This window comes from Dermacentor andersoni, chromosome 6 (genome assembly GCF_023375885.2).
Source record: "Dermacentor andersoni chromosome 6, qqDerAnde1_hic_scaffold, whole genome shotgun sequence".
Taxonomy (NCBI): Eukaryota; Metazoa; Arthropoda; class Arachnida; order Ixodida; family Ixodidae; genus Dermacentor; species Dermacentor andersoni.
In genome coordinates, this window is record NC_092819.1 from 43,922,636 (window position 1) to 43,935,559 (window position 12,924).

The following is a 12,924-nucleotide window of genomic DNA, read 5'->3' on the forward strand; positions in this document are numbered from 1 at the left end:
CTCACTCACTCACTCACTCACTCACTCACTCACTCACTCACTCACTCACTCACTCACTCACTCACTCACTCACTCACTCACTCACTCACTCACTCACTCACTCACTCACTCACTCACTCACTCACTCACTCACTCACTCACTCACTCACTCACTCACTCACTCACTCACTCACTCACTCACTCACTCACTCACTCACTCACTCACTCACTCACTCACTCACTCACTCACTCACTCACTCACTCACTCACTCACTCACTCACTCCTCGCACTGTCGCTTTATAAATCATGCGCTAAGTTACGGACGACACTAGCCGCTATACTGCTAAATAATAACGTGATGATAACAAACCAACTGCGAACAGTATAATACGGTGATACGGTTGCTAAGCGCTCCGAATGCTTATCAACTTAGCAATTAAGAGATCTTCGTACTATTCAAGATGTGCTATACACAAACCCTTTGAATGCTCTTCAACCATTATCAGAACCTAATTGTGATTTCAGTGGCGTACAAGCGATAAATGCGTTCATCTTACGCTGACAGACAAAAGCGCTATTCACGTCCCCAAGATACTTGCTGTGACACATCTTATTTTACCTATAACAGCATGAAATACATTTTGGTAGATATCACAGGGTTATCGCGCATAGAGAGACAGAAAACACGAGAGAGAGAAAAATTTGATGCGAAAGGCTGGGAGGTTAACCAGATTGCGTAATGCCCCTTGTGTAATTCCTTCGGGCCTTCAAGGTGATAAATGAAATCAAATGGAGTGATCAGCATCCAGTTTGTAACCCTGCGTTGGTTAAGGAGTAAGGGGAGACAGTAAAACGAAAATAAAATGCTCACATACAGAAAAAAAAGAGAGAAACACAAGTTAAACAAACGTGTTTACGGCGCAGGCGCTGTAGACACGTTTCAAGACACGCTGTTGCCGCTTTAATATACTGCTACTTTGCTACTTAACCTAACCTAACCCAACAAGAGTAGTCAGACTCTTCTCTTTCTCGTTTCAAGCATCAACTGTATGCGGATTGTTTGTTCTCGCGGTCACGTAATAGTGAACGCGAGGCTGAAAGAAAGTACGGGATGGAGCGCGCCCATCAGCGTTTACGTAGCTGCACAATATTGTTTTCGCTACCTGACCGTTACGTTGGTCTGACGCCGTGAAAGGTGCGCCGCATTGCGCAGCGATGCAAAATTTAGAGCCGAGAAGAACGGTTCGAGATAAGACGGCGACTGCTGTCAGTTCCTTTTCGCTTCTCTTCCACGGACAACGCACCGAGCTCTACTTCCTGGTAGCGCTGTGCACAGTGGATACCACAGTCTTCTGAAAGCGTGCCAAGTGAGCACTGCGCGCACTCCCCCCCCCCCTCCCCCCCCCTCCCGGAGAAAAAGATAGACACGAAGGAAATAATAAAAACACTACTGAAGGAAGCCTGGTTTCCCCCGAGGAAACTGCAGCTTCTCTCTCAAAATGCGTGAGGTGCGATACTATAGCGACTCCTTTATAGCTCTCCGTAGCCTATGACTGTCTTCTGTATGCGTGTACGTACAATGGCGAAACGTAGATCAAGGAAACTGCCGTGGACGTCCCTTTCAAGAATATATTACTGCGAAACTAGAGTGGTTACACTTATCGTCGAATCTCTGGATGAGCCAAGGGGCTGAAGTTGCCACGGTGCAGTTATGTGCGCGTCGTCATGAATTTTCCAAGGCCTCGGGGTCCTGGTAACATATTCCAGACACGAATCCTATCTAAGCAACGCACCCATGCGGTATTGCGAAGCGGGCACGGTTACCTCAATCTTATCGTTGATACTTATGAAAGATCAAAAGGGCAAAATTTGACGCGGTACTCTAACATTCGCATCCTCATCAGTTTCCAAGGCCGTGGTCCCGACAGTAACGACACGAATTATGTCTAAGGAGCGGCTCGAAGATGCTGGTTTACAAGGAGTGGCTTTCTCGAGTTCGGCGTCGCGTGGAGAGGCTCGGCCCAAATATCTGCGCGGCGTCGTGGTGCACAACGAATTACCCACCGTTAAGTTGTTACGTGAGCACGCGAAATCACGGTGCTTAGTGATCGCGTAACGAATCGGAATAGGGTTAATGAGCTTCACAGAAGCAGTGATAGAGCCTGAGTATGTACGGCTGGTAAGTGACCGTTGTGCCTTTTTTTGGACGTCTGATGTTAAGGCAGCGTAATGCCTTAGTTTGATTGATTATGGTTCATTACTTTCCTCTATCACATCCTTTATTGTTTCGCCGAGGGTTTGAGAACATTCCATTTGAACAAGACGGTTCTTATGCAAGAAGCTGCTATGCATAATTGCATGCACAACTTTAGTGGTGGCAAGGGAAAAAAAAGCTGTCCGACGATTACGATGCTCCCTAATGCGAAACTTGAGCGCAGCTGTATACATGTTTTCATTTCACGATATATTAAGGCAAAGAATTTCAGACTGAAATCACCGCACCGACTGACAGTGGTCCGGTGCCGTCAGCGCCTTCACAGAGGGAGGGGCATTATGGGAACGCTGTCACGATGAGCGGCGTTGGAGCCAGCTGTCGAAGGTGACGATGACGAACACGCGAGCAGTGGCACGAGCGCGTTGGCGCGTGCCAAACACTGAGCATTGAATGCCCTACGCACTCTGTGTTGCTCCTCCTCCCTTCTATGCGCCGGGTATTGGTACAAACGACAACTTCGCTAAAGTCTAGATGTTCGTCGTGTCACATTCTGTCGACAGTGGCGAAAGAATAGTTTTTCTTTCGTCGCAATGGGCCTTCGGTCATTAATTGAGTGTGTGCTTGGAGTTATTTTTATGGAAAAAAGAAACGTTATATATGAATGCACAACAAATCAACATTTAATAAGTTTTTGAACTGTGACGCAGAACAATGCAGAAAACATCATCACAGTACCTTTACTTTCTTTCAATTGATTCTTCAGCTCCCTGGAGTAAAATTAAATACCGTTGACGGCACTTACCGACAGTCGAGAGAATCGCGACCGATAAACGTCGAAATAATTCGTCGAATGCGACAAATGCTAGGTCAAGAGATTTCGAATAAAGGCTTCAAGGGTGAACCTAAGACCTAGTGTAATTATTCAGTCATGATTTCTTTTTCAACAAATATAATATGTTTGCCTTCACCAATTTCATTTGAAAGCGAGCTCTCAAATCGTTTATCCTTCCTTCGTAATCCCATTTGGCATCTCTCCTTCTCCCATTTGGCATCTCTTCTTCTTCTAACATAACTGTTTTTCTGTGTTCTGCTCCTCCTTCTCCCTAGATCATGTTGTTTGCAAATTAACTAGTTTGTTGACGCCTGCATTTCGTCTTTGTCATTGTGAGGAAAGCTCCATTGCTATCCTGTTGCAAGCTTGCGTGTACATTATGCAGGTTTGCCTTTCTAACGCCACTTATCCTGGGTACATGGCGCTGCAGCGACGCCGAACCTGCAGCACGTGAAAACAAGTGCGAGGGAAAGTTACGGGGAGATTGAGATCCTTTTTTGTCGAGATTTGAGAAAGTTGAAATATTAGCCTGGTTGACTACTGGCGTGCTACTGTGGATGTCGTGTAAATAATAATAGAAAAAAAATGAGACGATCTCCACCATCCAGACTGACGCACAAGTGGCAAATGCACCCATAGAGAGAGGCACGGTCACTCGCTCTAAAGAGCAATCTCGCTCCAAAGTGGCCGACATTCCAGAAGCATGTTCAGAGATTCGCAACCGTCGTTTCGATTTCTACACGCCGCGTACGCCACGCTGGGCCAAGCCCGGCTCGCGGAGCGGCCCTTCGGTGCTCCGAATTTCGGCCGTCGGACGAGCAGCGGCGGCGCAATGCTTATCTGCGTCCGACGCGGTTTTCCTTCATGGCCTCCAAATACGGCTTGCGCTGATTCGAGGCCAACGCAGGAGGCCCGGCGGCCTTGTCTCCCCAGACACGCGATGGTTTTGTCGCGCGCAGTCGTTATTCTCGGTCCGCTATCGAGCAGGTAAAACAGTGAGTGACCTTAGCGGAGAAAAGAAGCGCCAGGTCGTCTGTGCCGCGTCGTCGCCGTGTGTACGCGTTCGCCGCGAGCGATTTCCTATAGCTTTGTGCTCGTGGCGCGTGGCTGCATAGATGGTCGATCATGCCGATGTCGAGAACGAACGTATTGGCGCGTCCTCGCGGGTTACTTCCGATGCTGCAATGTCGAAATCCTGCTGGTTTGATCTGGGTCTCTCGTGGATTGCGTTAGGTCCCTGATTGCTGTCAATGAACGCATCGACGAGAGCTGTAACGCGGGTCAACCTGGTATATAGGTGACCCGTGGCAGATTGGGAGCGCGGACGAAGAATGTGAAGCAGCCTGTGTCGAGCGACAGCAGCCGGTTTTAGTATCCTTCGCTCGTTAATCGAGGCGCTTTTGGATAAAGGAAGACGAAAACTGTTCTTGAAAAGCGAAAAAAAAGTGCAAGTGGCTGGTTCGATTGTCTTGCTCCTCTTCCATCTGTTAGCACTGTTAGATGACCTCTTGGTGGGCAGGAGACTTCCCTTTGTAGGATCCAGTAGTTGAATGCAACAATGAAGCCATGCTCTTATTATTGCTTACAGATATACATTAAGAGAACGACTTAGTTATATATGCAATCTTCCTTTCTTTGTTTTCATTCACAAGCGCCAGTAGCGCGTGAGAACATCCATGCTCGGGCCATCCAAGAAAAAACAGCAGGTGCTCGTTTCGTAAAAGTGGAAACAGATCCCTGCGCCGAAAGTTTCTTGAGGCGAGCAGCGCGAAAAAAGAAATACTTATTACGAAGGCAAAGAAGACGGACACAGCGCTGATTATCAACTGCGGTTGTTGCTTCTTACTTTCTTTGCCTCCGCTTTAATAACTTTTTCGCCACGTGGTTGTTCAGTCCATATATAATTTCGCGACTAGTTGATGGTCAGCGCTGTTCGCGTCTTTCTTGCCTTCGTAACAAACTTTTCTTTTTTCGTGCTGCTGAACTCAAGAATGGAATACCAACTCGCACAGCAAAGCATCCTGCCGAAAGTTTGCCAAACCAAGAAAAGAACGAAAATGAACGACGTACTTTTACGAGTCTCAGCCGGCGAGTTTTCTCGACCACCAGGAACTGAACGGTGATTCCCTCTGTGGGCCACTTGTTGCTTCGAACGAATCTCGGCACTAACGAAACCAGGGCAATAAAGATTCACCCTGTTTTCGTTTTTCTTCCTTTCTTTGTCGTCGACGAAGCTGCAGAGTCCAAGAAACCGGTTCGTCCCTCTTCTCGTAAGCGCTAGTCGTGCGTAAGCAGAAAACACTGTCGACTGCTTCGCGTTGCCACAGTGAGGGTAAAAGAGGACGTTCGCTTCCGTGCGTCTTCCCAAACAAGTAGTTCAGCACTCGCTGGAAGCTCGTGCTCATTGGTCCCCGACAGTGTGGAAAAGTGCTGCTGAACAAAGCAATACTGGCTCACTTCTCGCATAGGTTTTCCTTTGCTGAAGTGCGTACATTAAAGCACAGGACAAGCTCTTGAGACTGCACGTGGCCGCCTGATATCACGAACAAATTGAAGTAGCGGTATAGAAGTGTTGGTGGTGACCTGACAAATAGACCGTTACCTGTACTTCCTCTCCTGTAAAGATGAGCACATCAAACATGCCACAGACTTGCCCCGCTGCTGCAAATATTATACATCACCCTGCCTTCACGGCAGAGGTCAGCATTCACAACGTGAAACGGCCTGGAACAGCCTGCAGACACGCCTAAGTGGTACTAGACATCGCGTACCCCTTTAAGTGCTGGCTTGAACTGATGTTGTGGATTGATGAGCACGGCGGCATGTTTCTCTGTTTGAGACCGTCCCCAATCAACAATAGATGCATTCTTACTACTGTTACTACAACAACTGCTGCAGCTTGATCTTTGGCACCGAGTAAGATAGCAAACCGGCGTTTTCTGTTCTGGTTGGCCTCCCTACCTTTCTCCTTTCCTTGGTTTCTGTATCCTCTACTATACTATACTAGTGCTAACACTGCGGCTACTTCGTTTCTTAACGAGCAACAACCAACCAGTTATTGGCTGCGCGGCTGCATATTTCCAATAGCTTTAAACGTTTCACCGCGTCCCCGCCGGGATTCGAACCTTCCCCTACGCTGCGAACGTAGACTGCGCGTCACCGCCGCCAGTAACGAGGGAGAAGTGTGTGCAGACGGGCCTGGCTCCCTCCTCCTCTCCGCGCGAGAAGACAATGGCCTCTGAAGGGTGGCCGTGAAAGCTTCCGCGAGGCTTGCGTAACTCAATCGTGACCCGACCTGGTTCGTGGCCCCGCGTATAGGCCAAGGGCTTCGCGCGCTCTCTCCGCCGGCGGTTGACGGAGCTCTCTGCGTCGAGAACGCACCGTCTCGTGCGCGTCGTGTCCGCGCCGGTCGCGTCGTCTCGCGCTTCTCCTTCCTTTCCACTAACGCTTGCGTTGTTTGACCGCCGGCGGGGCCACGCCAGAGAGACTCGCTTATGGAACCCCCCACCGCCGCTTCTTCTTTCCCTTTGCTGACACGCTTTGGCCTGGCGTAGCGCGTGCGAGCACACCCGCATAAGGTAACAACAGCGCTGGAAACGCGGCGCCGCGGGAATGCCTGCCCCAGTTCTCGTGCCCCGAGAGTGAAAAGGACGCCTGCTTGCCCGGCGCTACAGTTGCGTGAAAGAATGCCCGTGACGACTGCACTCTGTTCTCGTCGTTTCGGTGGATCGTTGCGAGAGGACGGCGTCTTGTGCGTAAGGCAGACGTACAAAGAGGAGGGGGAACAGCCGATTGTACCTTGTACACAGGGGAGAGCATTTGGCAAAGATGCGTTTCGATGACGCGTTTCGAGCCGCATCGAAGGCGATTTTTGATTCCACAGTGATGTGCGTCGCGAGCTCAGAAAGCTTAGTGTGCGTTACTTCAGTTCCTGAAGTCATAAGACAACCGACCTCATTGAGCTACTGCAGTTGCCTTTGCGCTGGCTTTCGTAGTGAAACGCAATACCCCTGGCTTAATTTTGCAGACGCTTTGACAATGTAAAAAGGACAAGAAAAAACAAGAAGGGCAAAGACTCAACAGATCCGAGTCAATGGCTGAGTTAAACAGCTCCACTGCAATGCACGCTTTCACATTACCAAACAATTAACGCGAGTCATATAACCGAGCGAATGTTTATATAAGCACTGCTCAATATTGGTCTTCACTTGAACACCACAGGGCATTGCGCGGTAGCTGTTGTCACTTTGTGATCCTGCAAGCGGGCAAGTTCATCTGGCGATTCGCGTTATCGGCGGCATGGTGAAACCTTCAGCCGGAAGTTTGCGATATAAGTTTAGTACTATACGTTGCTGAGGGATAAGGCGTCCATGGGTAGTAAAAAGTCCCTGATGTATTTAAGTGCCGCGTCCTTAACCATCTTGAGTGGGTGGTATAGACAACTCAAAGCTTCAAATCGACGGAGAGGGCTGTCTGTCGGTTCCTCTGACATGTTCATCTGGGTGGTTAAAAAGATGGAAGACAAAAATACGAAAAGGGAAAAAAATCACGTTCTACTTGCGTGGAACCGTAACAGGAACCGACAGAACTGCTTTAACGATCGCGTTAAAGAGGAGAACGGTACTGGTTACAGCATTGCACTGGTTGCATTTTCAGAGCCCGTTCCAGTACTGCGCGCTTTCCTTAATTGTGCGAAAACGGTCATCGAAGGGTACTGAAGCAGTACTTTGGCACGAACCAGTAGTACTTCATTGCGTCTTATCGCACCTTCTGTTGTCCTCTTAACTCTTCTTGTTTCTCCGCTGTCTATTCCTGTAGTTGATGGCTGCCATTCGTTCCATCCGAGCAACTGTGCCGTGTTAGGTGGTACGGTGAACGCCATCACTCGCTAAAGAAAGCGATGTCGCCGTTTGATCGCGCCAGTGCCGAAAGTAATGCGAATAAAGTGGTGCGGCAAGCCCTTCCGGAAGATGTCGTTAACTTGAAATAGTCTGATGACTCTTTGAAGATCCATACGCTTGCATCATTAGTGGGCACTTTCCATACGAACTCGGCATTGTAGGGTGATAGCTATGATTACTTCATTTTGTTGCTCCTGAGGTTAATGAATTCACTCATTCAGCCACAAAAATATTTTTATTGAGCTGGAAACATGCACGTTGTGATGTCCCATCAACAAGAGTTCGCGTTATCATCGGTAGCGTGCGGGATATGTCTTTATGGTCATTCCATAGTCCGCACATCAGTAAAGAAGTATAATGTTTCACGCGGAAGGAAAATTCTAAACCATGCTGTGGTCTTTGATTTCCCAATTTTTAGTCTCGTCAATCGCAGCTGCAATGACAACGAGTCGTGGCTTTAACTATCCGGGAACCGCCTGGAACGCACGAAGGCTTACTGTCGAGGAAAAAGATAAGCGCCCGGTGACGCGTTTCGCGGAAAGCTGTTTTCGTCACGGAAGGTTCTGCTAGCTGCGCGTCTAAAACCAGAGTCCTTTGATACTTTTACTGGTCACGAAACTTCGTCACGCTGTAGCAGAGCTTCACACTCTGGCAGTTACCGCGTGGCGGCGCCAGCGGTTCAGAGGGGGCACGTTGAGGGGGGCTACTCGGCAAGCGGTGAGGCAGCTGGCCGGTATGGTATGGTATACGATGTACTTTATTCAGGTCCTGACGATCAACCCTTAGGTTGACGCAGGCGGCTCCCACGTCGGGACAGTAAGGTTTAACCTTACCGCCGTATCGCGGGCCTTCTGGACGGCCTGTACTTGATCGAAAAGAACTCCACTGTGTAGGACTCGCCGCCACCAGTCTCTCTCCTTGTCACAGTCTGTGAAAGACACAGGACACTGCCGAAGCTTGTGATCTAGAGTAATGATGTCATTACACTTCTCGCAGTTGATTGGTACCTCTGTTTCTGGATATAGCTTGTTAATAAAGTTTGGACTTGGATAAGTTCTTGTCCGCTGGCCGGCGTGTTCGTGTGAATTTTGTATCGGCTTTACGCGCTCTTTCTGCCTTTTAGGCGTGCGCATAGAAGCTAGAACGGTCGTCAGGGGCTTGAAGAACGCCGAAGGCCTGTTGTGTGCAGCAGTGTCGTTCTGACTACGGAGGGACGAACGAAAGGAGCTGTCAACTTTCGTGAAATCAACCGCCGAGAGAGCGCACTGGACAGACAACGCGATTACCGTAGCACCTGCCCTTGCGTGTCTTTGACTGAGTGTCCCAGCTAACGTTAGCCAAGCTGGTTTAAAAAAGAAAGGAAAAGAAGAAAAAACACGGAGCAAGATACGATTATGAGACCTATACTGTGTTCGGTTGTCAGACCGTGTTTTTCTTTCTTTTTCTTTTACCAGCTTGGTCAACGTTTGCTTTGACATCTGATATTTATTTATTCGCGCTTTTGATTTAACTACTTACTTGTAGTTTACCCTTTTTTGTATGACGCAATGTAACTGATTCTGAAACGAACGGTATTTCAGGGCAGTATCTATTGCGTTCCTCAAATGGTCTTACTTTTTACAGTTGTTCGAAACACTATGGGACGGACTGATTTCAGAAATGTTATGAAGTGTGCAAAGTTAGCCACTTTTGCGGGCGAGACGTGCGCATTCTTCGCAGTGGCTTTAAGATCCTGCCTGGTAGGCAGACTTAGACATTTACTTTAACCGATGTAAACGTGTGCGCGGCCACTGTGCAGCTCATGTGCACATCTGCAAGTTCAGCTGCCGCTTTGGTGATACGAACAAGATCCGTCAAAATACAGCTAAAATGTCACTTGTATCATCAACGTCAGCTGCTGAACTGGTAGCCCTGTGTGCGGCCCTTCATTTCATTCAGGAGGAACCACGCCATGCATGGTCAGTCTTCTGTGATTCCAAGGCAGCCCTACAGAGTGTACTCCCAGCACTGCGCCATGGATCACATGAGAAGCTCGTCGCAGAGATCAGAGAGGTTCATCATCGAATAGTTGACGAAGGACACGATATAATATATCAATGGTTGCCTAGTCACTGTGGCATACATGGCAATGATCGAGTGGACGCAGCTGCCCGATCTGCCCATGACGGTGTCAACTGCGTTGCCATTCCTCTTTCGAGAGCCGACGCAGCGAAAAACCTTTCCGCACTTGCGCGTGACCTGATATTAGCTCAAGGGAATTCATCTGAGTTCACAAGTGCACGCCTTCATACCCTAGACCTTAATTTACAGCTCCGTATTCCGCCCGAGCTTCCACGACGTAACTGCACACTTCTAGTCCGTCTATAGCTTGGAGTCGCATTTTCAAATGCGTACTCCTTTCTTATCGCAATGGCCAACAGCCTACTTTGTGACTTCTACGGGTGCAATGAAACAATCGGGCACCTTCTTTGTCAGTGCTCTCGTTTCAACCAGCAAAGAGCAGTCCTCTCAGCCATCCTAGACAAACTGGACAAGCGCCCAATAACAGAAAACAAGATCCTTGGAAACTGGCCTACGCGAACATCAGCGCGATCCGCTATGAAGGCGCTGCTGCGGTATTTAAAAGACACGGGATTTTCTGACAAATTGTGACTGTACACTGTGTGACGTAGGATTGTACGGTGACACTGTGTAACACTAGGAACGCCTCTGCAGGCTGCATGACCGTGCCTACAGAAACAGTTTGTTTGTACGTGTGTGTGTGTTGGGGGGGGGGGGGGCTCATTATATTTTAATTTCTTATCCTTTTCTCTCTATCACCTATCGCATCCCCTTTCCCTTCCCCTAGTACAGGCTAGCCAACCGGAGATGATCTCTGGTTAACCTCCTTGTCTTTCCCTTTGCCATTCTCTCTCTCTCTCTACTTTAATCAAATTTCATGGAAATAACCAAACCAAAGCTGGGCTCGAGCAAAACCCGTGCGTGTCAGCCAACTTCATCCATATTTCGAATATTTCCGTACGGTCCTGAGATTGGTGGTGGCACCGGACTCGTTATGTTGTTTTGTGAAAGACAAAATAGGCGCGAAACCACAATATTTCGACTGCTCTGCGAGCCTCAGGTTATCCACTTTGTTCGGGGAAGCAGGTTGGTCAAGCGACCTTAACACCGGATGGTGATCGGTGATCGGTGATCGGATGGTGATCGGATCAGTGCGCCGTCGCGTTGGGTCGAAAAAACGTTTTCGTTTTCCACGGCAGTCATGAAATGTTTCGCGTTCTTCACGTGATTACTGTTTGTAGCACAGAGCGTACCAGTACGTCCTGTTTTCTGTCATCAACCAGGCGCCATCAGGCTAGGCTGACGACTGTAACAGAACGCGCAGATGTTTATGTAGTGATGTAGCAAGAGGTTCGCACGAGCAATTAGATTGAAGCACCAAAGGCAAACACTGAATCTGACTCAGTAGATTGTCATTTCTCCACTTTATGTGCTTATGGTTCATGGTAAGGAGTGGCTTACAAGCGGAGAAAGAGGAAAGCTGAACTTCCGCTTCTGAGTTTCGATGCAGACTGCGCCAGTCAAAGTTGCATTACGTCACAGTTTGTGGTAGTCTCGCAGATTTAAAACGTTACAATAGTACTTCAACTTTCTCTAGAACACATTTTTATACATTCCTTAAATAGCCATTACGCACATAGCCCCATGACTACACTCTGCGAAAATTCTTGACGTCGAAAGAACTGCCTCACGAATTTTAAGACGGCCAACGCCAGCAATTTTTTTATGCCCTATGATACATTATCTGTGTTGCACCTCATTACGAGCTATAAGCACACTGTAAAATAATTTACACCCTTAAAAGTGAAAAAAGGTGTAAAGGTGTCTATAACTCACACCCTTAGGATCTGAGAGTGTGTGAGCAAAACGAGAACAAGGTGAAAGCAGGAGCCAACGTTTCGACAAGTGGACTTGTCTTCTTCAAGGCGGTCTTGAAGAAGAAAAGTCCACTTGTCGAAACGTTGGCTCCTGCGTTCACCTTGTTCTCGTTTTGCTCATCGTCTTGAATTTCCACCTCCCGCATTCTCCGTGTTTTCCCTAGAATCCTAGGGGTGTGTGTTATAGACACATTTCCACCTTCTCTCACTTTTAAGGGTGTAAATTATGTTACGGTGATGGTTTAGTTCCTAGATGTGCAGACCGAAGAGCTAGAAAATTGATCTGCCTTTCGACCAAAAACTGACTGAAACAAATCTCTTATCTCTTATCGTCTCCAAAAGAGGCAATTTTATTTTTGAATTTATATTGTACTGAGTTTAAAATATGGTGTAGCGCGTACGGTACAAGCAGAATTGTGATCACGATGCCGTTACTTTTCGACACTCCCAAGATTAGCGCCCCTTCACGTTCGCTTGAACGCGCTGACGGTTTTGCTTACGAAGTGCTCGAAAGCATTATGTAGACACGCGGTGTGTTTTCGTTATATCCTCTATGTAAACAGCACTGAGTCCTCGCTACCTCGTTGCTTTTCTGTCCTTTGTTTGCGTAGCCCGCTGATCGCCATCATGACTAGACATGTAGTTAAAAGCGCAAGCAGAGCATGGTATCCAATACAAAACTGGGCTCCTTTGTAACATAAGCAACTCCTTATAATTTCACCGTGTGCTGCCAACTCGTGCAGTCTGGGTATTGACGTGCGCGCAGCCACATACAGATTCAATGGTGCAGCAAAATCGCAGACAAAATTTGTTTTTAGTAAATTTTCTTTCTTTCTTTTTGTAGATAAAATATTATTATTTTGTCGGTGTGTATTTTGTATCCTGTTTATTCATTTTCCTCCAAAACTTGTGGCTCCTTCTATGTTGGAAAAGGCTGCGTGGTAATCCTTCGCGTTTTAACCGAATCAAGTATAGTCGTGGTGGTTGTTCTGAAGACTGCATATTTATCCAGTACTTGAACTTTCGACTTGGTAAGGATATTTTTTTTTCATTCTCGC

General features: G+C 47.8%; 1 protein-coding gene across 1 annotated transcript in view; it reads left to right on the forward strand.

The window, feature by feature from the left end:
- The window catches only part of LOC126521977 (rho GTPase-activating protein 18-like), a 216,274-nt gene that overhangs the window by 142,830 nt on the left and 60,520 nt on the right, over positions 1–12,924 (forward strand). The gene's annotated exons all lie outside the window — the stretch shown is intronic.